This window comes from Polyodon spathula, chromosome 2, assembly GCF_017654505.1.
Source record: "Polyodon spathula isolate WHYD16114869_AA chromosome 2, ASM1765450v1, whole genome shotgun sequence".
Taxonomy (NCBI): domain Eukaryota; kingdom Metazoa; phylum Chordata; class Actinopteri; order Acipenseriformes; family Polyodontidae; genus Polyodon; species Polyodon spathula.
The window spans coordinates 47706162-47714367 of NC_054535.1; the positions used below are offsets into that span (position 1 = coordinate 47706162).

General features: G+C 37.5%; 1 pseudogene; it reads right to left on the reverse strand.

The window, feature by feature from the left end:
• Window positions 1–585: 585 nt before the first annotated feature.
• On the reverse strand, window positions 586–7431 carry LOC121326711 (annotated as a pseudogene).
• Between the last annotated feature and the right edge of the window lie 775 nt (window positions 7432–8206).

Genomic DNA, 8206 nt, shown 5'->3' on the forward strand with positions numbered 1-8206 from the left:
AATAGAGAGGTGACTGCTCATTCAAAACATACCAGTGCCATTGTAGTAAGGACAGGCAAGGCTGTTGTGACAACTGACCACCACATTAAACTGAATTATGAATGCTGTCTTTTAGAGAGACACCGAAAGCCAGGAACATGTGAGGTCTCTATACAAGCACTACCTTCGGCAGGAAATTGCTTATCACCAACTGAAAATGAGAAAACTAGAAAAGGAGACACAATTGCTTGATAAACAGCTGCTGGATGTGAGCATAAATATGTGAAGAAAGGCTTTTGTCTAAAAACCCATTCTGAAAGATGTGGTCTGTCATAGATTACAGCTGTACTAAAAATACATCTTCTGCTTTTCCATTAGCAGGACCAGCCATGAAATTCCAAATAAAGGATTTATTTTTTAACATGATGTTCTTGTTTTGGCATGCTGGTACTCACTGTTGGCAATGCTTATGAAAACTAAAGGGATATTAACAAGGCAAAGATTAACAAAAAACAAAAGGAAACACAGCATACATCCATTAAACAAGTGAAATAAATCATACATCCATTAACAAAAGTAATGGTTTGCAATGCAATCCCTTGCAGCTCAGCCGTTCTGATGATCTAGATGCACTGGAACCACATCATCTTCGGGCTGGGCTTGGAAGACTGGGACCCTCTCCTTTCTTATGGTCGCAATGTTGTGGAGCACCACACATGCAACAATGTTGTCATAATCTCTGTCTGGTGCAATCCTCAGACCACAAAGACAGTTGAATGGTGCCTTTAGTTGCCAAAAAGTCATTTCAATTCGGGCTCTTGTCCTTGCAAGAGCCACACTGAATCGTGCTTGAGGTCCTGGTTCTGGGTATAGGGTCAAGAAGAAGGGTCTACATGCATAGCGTCTGTCTTTAATTAGGACCCCATCGTAATGACCTGCAATGAACACTGTTAGATCACTTCATAAAATAAAAATTTAAGCAATGATTTCTGACAAATAAGATTATTTTCTATTCCTTCCTCGAATCTCTGGCACAATGTAGACTCTCTGGATATTCTTGAGTCGTGGACAGAGCCTGGCCACTTGGCTTCAATATTTGAAATGAGGCAGCTGGAGTCACAGATCATTTGAGAATAATTGAGGTCAAGTCATGGATGATGTACAGTATTATTCAAAGTCTGACACCTACTGTCTAGCACTGGCATTATGTAATTGTCATTAAAATATTGGATTATTTGCATCAGTTGCTGAATTGTAGCTCATGTAAGTGATAACATCATAAGTACCTGTACAATAATGCTGTGAAAGGATTTCCTGTTCACAAAATCCACCTCATTTGGTCCTGAGGGTGCCTTGATGGGTTCTGACTGCAGTCCACAGCACCAATGACGTTTGGGAACTCTGCATAATAATGTAGCCTACTTAATAAATGATAACGATGGGATTGCCTATTCATTAAATTGCATATAACCTAGTAAATTACCTGTGACTGCATAGAAGCCCTCTTTGATGGCGTTTCCCCTTGTATGTCCTGGAAATGTGATGAACACATTAACAAATCTCTTTAGGGCGAGGCAGACCCTTCAGACTGCATGGCATGCAACAGCTTTGCTGATATTTTCAGTATCACCAACTGAGTATAGGAATGCGCCACAAGCAAAAAAGTGCAGCCCTATGTATATAGTCTATGTTACTGTCAACGCACAGCTGCGCCGGGTGGTATGGGCAATATACAGCTCAAGTAGATTTATTAGGTCATTGATACCTTGCCGACTGAATCTATAGCGCTCAAACACAAAAACATCTGAATGATGCAAAGGATCTTGGCGATCTATCAGTAACCTTTCTCTATGAAAAGCTACTCTAAAATTGCTCCTTGATCTATGGGATCTCTAAGAAAGGGTGCTGCCATTTTAGAGGGGTGTGTCAAGTACTTTTATTGGGTAGAAGTACGAGTTTTTATACACAGATCCGGCTAACTTTAAGTTAGCCTGAGCTGGAGCAGGTTTAAGATTTTAATGATGTGTTGCTATTGTAACTTAGTCGGCTAGACTTTAAGCTTGCTTCGAGGAAAGGAAAAAGCTAGACTTATCTTAAGTTATCCTGAGAGTTATCTGGCTAAATCAGGACCTTAGTTAGGTAACATTATTCTAAAAAGTCAGTTAATTGGCTGTTCAGCTAGTAGGGGGCTTTCTGCTTGGTCGAGATGGTGGTGCAGAAAAACCCTTATATACTCCATTGGGGGATATGTAGTGTAGCAAAGTGGTTAACAGTGTGCAGATGCAGGTGATCAATAAACGACAGACTATTATAATCCAGGTGCAATGTTGTTTAATGGTTTGTAATTCAATTGCCTGATGGCGTAACAATAAATAATAAGCAATGTTAACATGCAATACAGTGGCATATATTGCTCTGTTTAAATTTATGGTTGGTTCCCAAATAATAAATAGTCCCGTTCTTATTCACCCACACGTAACACAAACACAAACACAAGTCCATAGTGTGTGCTCTAGTGCTCGTGTGAATATATAGTCCTTAATGAGACAAAGATAACAGAAAGTACTGATTAGAGGAAAAACCTCAGAATGGAGTGTGGTAACCAGCGGTGTACCACAGGGATCAGTATTAGGTCCTCTGCTATTCCTAATCTACATTAATGATTTAGATTCTGGTATAGTAAGCAAACTTGTTAAATTTGCAGACAACACAAAAGTAGGAGGAGTGGCAAACACTGTTGCAGCAGCAAAGGTCATTCAAAATGATCTAGACAAGATTTAGAACTGGCAAATGACATTTAATAGAGAAAAGTGTAAGGTACTGCACGCAGGAAATAAAAATGTACATTATAAATATCATATGGGAGATACTAAAATTGGAGAAGGAATCCATGAAAAAGACCTAGGAGTTTTTGTTGACTCAGAAATGTCATCTAGACAATGTGGGGAAGCTATAAAAAAGGCTAACAAGATGCTCGGATACATTGTGAAAAGTGTTGAATTTAAATCAAGGGAAGTAATGTTAAAACTGTACAATGCACTAGTAAGACCTCATCTTGAATACTGTGTGCAGTTCTGGTCACCTCGCTATAAAAAAGATATTGCTGCTCTAGAAAGAGTGCAAAGAAGATCGACCAGAATTATTCCGGGCTTAAAAGGCATGTCATATGCAGACAGGCTAAAAGAATTGAATCTGTTCAGTCTTGAACAAAGAAGACTACGTGGCGACCCAATTCAAGCATTCAAAATTCTAAAAGGTACTGACAGTGTCGACCCAAGGGACTTTTTCAGCCTGAAAAAAGAAACAAGGACCAGGGGTCACAAATGGAGTTTAGACAAAGGGGCATTCGGAACAGAAAATAGGAGACACTTTTTTTACACAGACTTGTGAGGGTCTGGAATCAACTCCCCAGTAATGTTGTTGAAGCTGACACCCTGGGATCCTTCAAGAAGCTGCTTGATGAGATTTTGGGATCAATAAGCTACTAACAACCAAACGAGCAAGATGGGCCGAATGGCCTCCTCTCGTTTGTAAACTTTCTTATGTTCTTATGTTCTTAAATTGCAGTGATGTTGTCCAGGTTTGTGATTGCCTGTGGCAACAGCTCCGGATCATGTTTGCTGTCTAAACAATAACAAACAGTATTTTCAGACAGGACAAACAAAACACTTAATATATTTCACAAAGTTGTAAACACAAGTCCTTCCGGGTTATTTCTTAACCAAAATGAAGGAGCAGATTACGTCGCTTCAACCCCTATTTGTAGTGTCACACATGACCCTTTGGTAAATTAATGCAGCTGCTTCTCCAATCAGTGGCTGCCACATAATTTCCCTTCCGGGTTGACAAATTAGTGCACCAAAGCTCCACCTCCTTTCTAGGTGACCGACTTCCTTTCACCCTGAAAATGAATTGTCAGGCCAAACAGTCCAGGGTACACTGTTCCCGTTACTTAGCTCCCTCACAGGCCAGGAGGGAGATTTACCACCAAGAATAATTCTATTTCTGTCACAGTAGTTAGAACTTTTTACAAATACATTTTACCTTATGAGTAAACTAGCTCTCATGAATTGAATATATTGTATAGCACAAAAACTTTAGATAGATGCTTGTTTGTTAGTTAGAACCTATAATTCCAAGCTCACGCTTTCTTTAAAAGGCCAATGTATAATTAAAGTGTAGAATTCCATGGAACATCCTGGTACTCGTGTACTTATACTTCTGAGCTGTTTTAAACACTGTTTCCTGAATAAACTACTTTAACATTCACCAAGATGTCATTGAGCAATAGAATATGCTACAACACTGGTACATGAATAGAGTGAACTCCTCTAAACTGTTTATCCATAACAGTAAATCAGAAGTAAAAGAGCAAGTAAAAGTCAAGGAGACAAATATGTCATATATAGTAGCCTTTATCAATCTCTTTATTGGTTGTAAAGACATTGATAAAGACTTCTACCAAAATATGTGCCTACTAGACTTAGTTTCCTAGCGTTTTTACCACAGTAAATTCAAGCCTTTATAGAAAAACATTAGATATTCTATTTTGTTTTTGAATAACTAAAAGACAGTTTGCCGTTTAAAATTGCACACATTATCTGGTGATTCAGTTATAATGGTACAGTGTGCTTTGCAAAGTAGGACATCTCAAAATGGTGTTTGCTAGCACACTGAAAACTATATAGACCTGTTCTTCCTAGTTCAATAATCTACAAGTATAAAACTTTCAGTAAATAGGCTTAAATAGTACAATATAAAATAATAAAGGACCAATAACACATCTTAAATGTAAAGTGTTTGAATTGTACGTGGAGGTGAATAGTTTTACACCCAGATGGGGTTATTTTTGAAGTCTGGCAACGTAACTTGTGTAAACCAGTTAATTCAGCATAAAAAAATATTATATACTACTCAACATTAGCTAGAGATAAGGATTTTCAACAAAAAAGATTTTAAAACTCAGGGTTCAAGTGACAGTGTTGTGTGCAGAGCAGTAGTAATTCAATCGCAAGCAGTGTTCCATTTCAAGAGTTTTACTTAAAAATAAGTTGCAATAGTACATCCAATAGCACATAAATAGCAAGGGCAGTTTTAAAAACAGTTCAGCATAATGTACCTCCAGTATAATCCATAAAGTGCAAACATATATTGTAAATAAATCCTAGCAGAACAGTACACGTCGTGCCATGTCCAAATGCATCCAAAATGTGCTAAGTGTCAAAAATAATAAATAGTCCGCAGGTTGTTTAAAAGTGCTTTCAAAATTTAAAATAAAGACTCTGGTATCAGTTACAGCAGTATCCTACATGACCACATGATCTAGGCCTTTCTCTGTGTAAATGGCCATCTTTTCTTTTATTAACCACCCTCACCTCTGACCTCCCAGTATGGGTAAACATGCATTTAATTAAAATGTTATTTAATATTCATACCCCTTAATTTTACTCCATTATATACCAATTGTGCAATAACTGAATATTAAAAATACACATTTTTAAAAAGAAAGTCTACCGACAACAATCAGTGTTAATCTTCCCAGGCGGATTAAACAGTCACAGGCTGATTATGTTAATATACAGCTTAACCTGTAAAAATTCATGCATAGTAAAAATAAATTTAATAACAATATGCCACTTTAACAACGCCTGCAGATCCCGCTAATCAGATACTGTACACATTGTTGTTGTAGCTGGGCCTATTCTTGGTTAAAGGCATCCTGGAGCTCCTGCAGAGTGCTTGGTTGCACTGGACAGGCTGCTATCGCTCTCTTAAGCATGTCCCAGATCCTCCATTTTCCATTGTGTTCTGCAACATGAAGCGGCAAGAAACATTCACCATGCTGTCTGTCAGTCTAATCTAGACAGAATGTGGAATCGTCAGTGAAGAGGAGTGGTACCAAGCAGTTCCACCTGATGTGATCCCTAGCCCCTCTCAAACATTCCTGGATTTGTCAGTGTCAGAGGTAAACAAATTAAGGCTCTTCTGGACCGAAATTATAACTCCTGTTACATTTTGAAGGTTATTTCTCAAGTGGGTAGCACTCATGAAAGGTTGCCAACATGACTGAATTTGAATATGGTGATCTGCCCAAGGGGTTGTGACTTCGGCATCCCACACACATTTTGAACAACAGAATCATGAGTTTGAAGTACATTAGGAAATTCAGCAAAATAGACACGACAACAATCGTGCCCCTTGGAAATGATTTCACCAGTTTGCTTACACCAGCTACATCCATATTCACCATTAAATTGAATAGCATTTCAAGACAGGCCACTTCTCACTAGAAACACTCTGCTCACCACATTATTCCGAGTAAAAGGGTTTTTCTCATAAACCATGCATTGCATAATTTTACAGTTTCATCAACAAATTGCCCTAAGAATGTATTTATGCATGGCTTAGAACTGCTAAACCACAAAGATGCTAAAAAGGTGTGTTTCCTATACAAATCTGCACAGATTTAATTTACAAATTGATTTGGCCAAACAGAATAAAGCAAGTCAATGAGAAGTCATTCTTGTCAAATTAAAAATTTTGTACCAGATTTTCAAAACATAATCCAATGTAAACAGGAGATTCTTGCCAAATTTATGATGTGTTTGGCTGCATCAGTAAATTGTATACAGTCCTGAACTGTTTCTCTTTAAAATCACCAGTTTTCATATGATCAAGAAGTTGCAGGTCTGAATTACAACAGGGACAGCTGGTAGAAGATGTATCTGTTCCACAGTACACAAGACATACTTTGCAATAAAAGTGAACATTGCAAATATTTTTGTAATTTGTAAAATGCTTCAATAACTCAAAAACACAAGATGGAAATACACCAGGGAATATGAGCTCAATTAATTTTAAAAGATCAGCTGTAGCCTCCTTAGTTGAGCCATGTTGCAATATAAGTGTATTTTACACCCAATTGAGTCTTTGTAACAGCAGTGCCTTGGAAAAGTGGAACATCTCCATTTTCAAATTCAAACTAAGGTGTGACATCAAAATCCTCATCACCATTGTGTATATAAGAATCTGATATACACATTTTTAAGAATATCTGGACCTTGGCCAGAATTATAATCACTCGAAAGGGTAGAATTATAAAAAAAATGTTGGTGTCCAAATCTGAGACAATTACTTCTGTGTCAGACAAAGCATTCAGAAACACGGAGGCCTTCTGAGAGGTGAACTTCAAATGTGCATCTTCCAAATCATTCATAAATTACTTGAAGACAAAACAGGAAAGTGCAAGATTATAAATACATTTATAAAAAAATAAAAATAAAATAATAATTCTACATTCCTCAATATACTATGGTTAGTGGAATTGGAAGAGACTATGTCCTGTGGCAGGACTGGCTGTTCTCAGCATCTCTGCCTGAAAATGGGGTGCTAATTGATTTACACATACTAATTAATTTTAGCTTGCCACTGTCAATAAAAAGATACCTCCATGACTACCTTCCTTGTGGTATACCATGTGACCTATACTATTTCACACACTCCTGTTTACCCTTTTTTTTTCTTCTTGTGTACAATTTACCAAAGGATAACACAACTAGCAATGTTACAAACAAAGTGTGAAATAAACCACAAGCTTCATTTAAGGATTCTGAACGCGTTAACATTATTTTATATTTTCTTTTCATAAAATGACACAAACAAGTAAACAGAGTAAATAGAGTAGTGTGGCAAAGTGGCTTGCAGTGCGTAGGTGTAGAGTTGATGTGATTATGAAATAGAAGACAGACAACAAAGTTCACGATCCAAACAGAAAATGTTTATTTTTGTAATCAATGTCTGGCAACCTCAAAGAACAATCCCAGGCAATACACAGCAATGTGTATTGCATTGTCTAAACAATGGGTTACAGTCCCGAAATAATAAATACAGTATAACACACACAAAGACTCACACGATCACAAGTCCAGAGTGAGTGCTAACGTGCAAGTGGTGAAATACAATTTATTCGTATACAGTTGTGAAGTGTTGTCTACGTTTGGTGTTGGTCTTAAGCGACAGCTCTGGATCATGTTAGCCATCTAACAAAAACAAACAAGTATAATTAGACATGACAAACAAACAAAACACTCACAGTAAGTTTACAGTTCTCCTTTAACAGTTCGCTCTTAACCATAACAAATGGAACAGATCACCTAGCCACGTCCCCTTTTGTACCGTCAGTCATGACCCAACAATTGGTAAACTCCTCCTACATGACAAAGGTATG